The sequence below is a fragment of the Rousettus aegyptiacus genome, unplaced genomic scaffold (genome assembly GCF_014176215.1).
Source record: "Rousettus aegyptiacus isolate mRouAeg1 unplaced genomic scaffold, mRouAeg1.p scaffold_m13_p_1, whole genome shotgun sequence".
Taxonomy (NCBI): Eukaryota; Metazoa; Chordata; class Mammalia; order Chiroptera; family Pteropodidae; genus Rousettus; species Rousettus aegyptiacus.
Window position 1 is genome coordinate 128,068,580 of NW_023416284.1, and position 2,801 is coordinate 128,071,380.

A 2,801-nucleotide genomic window follows, 5' to 3' on the forward strand; every position below is an offset into this window, starting at 1 on the left:
AGTGTGTTCTCCACCAAAAGTCTAGTTTCCATCAGTCACCGCATATTTGACCCCTTTACCCATTTACCTATCCCCCAACCCTCTTTCCCTCTGGTAACCACCAATCTGTTGTCTGTATCTATAAGTTTGTTTTTGTTTTGTTTTATTTATTCATCTATTGGGGGGGGGTTATATTCCATATAGGAGTGGAGTTACATAATTTTTGTCTATTTCTATCTGACTTATTTCATTTAGTATGTACCTCAGGATCCATCTATGTTATTGCAAATGACAACATTTCATCTTTTTATGGCTGAGTGGTATATATACCCATTCATCCATCGGTGGACACTTAGGTTATTGCTATATCTTGGCTATTGTAAATAATGCTGCAATGAACGTAGGTGTACCTATATCTTTTTAAATTTATGTTTTTGTATTTTTGGATAAATACCCAGAAGAAGAATTTCTAGATCGTAGTAATCCTACTCTTAATTTTTTGAGGAACCTTCATACTGTTTCCCATAGTGGCTGCACCAATTTACAATCCCACCAACAGTGTATGAGGATTCCCTAGAAAAGGCTAGTGTATTGCATGATTTCACTCTACCTACGGGTGAGAGTAAGTTCTATCTCTCCTTTTTTATGGAAAATTTCAAACATATGTAAAAAAAGACTAATATAATGAACCTTTCACCCATCATTTTGTCAAAACAATTATCACCTTATGGCCAATCATGTTTCGTCTATAACTCACCCACTCCACTTCACCAACACTGGTTTACTTAAGGCAAACTTCAGACATCATGTATTCTCATCTGTACATATTTCAGTCTGTATCTTTAAAAGGTAAAGGTTCTTTTAAAACATATCCATTAACATATATGAAATTTTTAAAATAATTTCTTAATATCATCAAAATTGTCTAAAATTTTTTTATCATTTGTTCAAATTATGATCCATATCTTGCAATTGACACACCTCTTTTCTTCTCTCTCTCTCTCTCTCTCTCTCATTCTTTCTCTCTCTTGCAATTTCCAGTTGAAGAAACCAAGGTTTCTTTTGTTTTGTTTTTTCTGAATCATTTCTCACACTCTGAATTTTGCTCATTGCATCCCCATGGTGTCATTTAACATGTCCCTCTTCCCCTGTTTCTTCCTGTAAAGTCCTAGTTAGGTCTAGAGGCTTGATTATATTCAGGTTTGTTTTTTGTTTGTTTGTTTGTTTGTTTGTTTCTGGACAAAAATACTTCATGAGTGGTTAAATACGGGAATCAGGAAGCATATCATATCCAGTTGTCTCTCTCTCTTTTTTTTTTTTAATGATGTCAGCTGCCATTGCAGATCATTGCCTGAATTAACTGTTTTATTCGTTGTTAGAAAGTAAAGCTATTCTCATTCTTTCTTCATTTACCTTTAAAATTTCTTTAAAAAGAATGATTCTTCATCAACTATTTGATTGGTCTGGAGTACATCATGCACATAAAAGGTAAAATGCTTTATCAGTTTTCAAAGAATGAGTTAGTTTCTTAACATCCTCAAAAGGATTTTTCTGTTATTATTTTTATGTACTATTACAAACTCATGAATTTAGAAGAATTTTGTATATTTCGATCTATTGTAGTCATTAGTCTATTGCTTATTGATGCTCAAATTTGCCCGCTCTTTACTAATAAGAATTCTTTCAAGTTGGCTCCTGAGTTCTTTTGTCATGATTTCATAGTCTCTAATAAATTTACTGCTTTATGTTATAATAAGATGTTCAAGGCACATCTTGGATATATTTTACTGCAGAGCTGAAGTCAGACAATAATCTAAGGAACTCTGCTTCCTTTCCTTGGGAAATGGTACTTAGAACCCACAATGTGGGTTTTAGGGGTGCTCAGTGGTAATAGGACCACTCAATAAACTAAGCTAGAAAACACTTTTCAAAGAAAATACCATAAATTTATACTGATACTTTTCATTCTAATTTATGATAGTAGAATTTTACCTAACTTCTTTGATTTTATATTTATAAATATTTTTTATATTTGCATCTTTTTTATATGCTAAAAATCCTGGTTAACTGTAAACATTTATATAATTATTTCTTCTCTTTGTTCTAAATATACATATGTAATAGTTTCAGAATAACAACAATACCACTATTATTATCAATAACATAATGATTATCAATAGCTTATATTCTGTAGAAATCTTTTTGTCCTTGGGGTGTGTACCACTATGGATGTTTTAAAGTCTTTGGAATAGACCTTTATGTAGTTAAGTCACCATCTTGATAATCAGTTGGATTCATTTGTTTCACTTCTTATTTGATATTTTGGCAAATTTTTAAATTTATTTTATTTTATAACTATATAAAATATATACATGGATCCAAAGTAATACATATGTATATATGTGTGTGTGTGTGTATATATATATATATGTATACATACATACATACATTTATATCCCCTTTCTTTGATCACTTTTCTCCACCTTACTTTTTTTACTTTACAATATTATTAACAATATATCCTCATGACCACTTTGTGAAAATGTATAGACATACTCATTTGCTCTAATTTATTATTATAGCTACATAAGACTCCTTATTTTAATTTGTTTTATAGTTACATAGTAGTCCTCATTTTTTTTTTTTTTTACAGCAACACAGTACTCCATTGGGCAGCCATACCATTATTTATTCAACCACTTTTCTGTTGATGGTCATATGAGTTGCTTCCAGCCTTTTGCTACTGCAAATACTGCTTAAATAAATTGTCTTGTGTATAACTTGGAAGCATAACTGGGGACAGACTGTGTCTTTGGGATGGA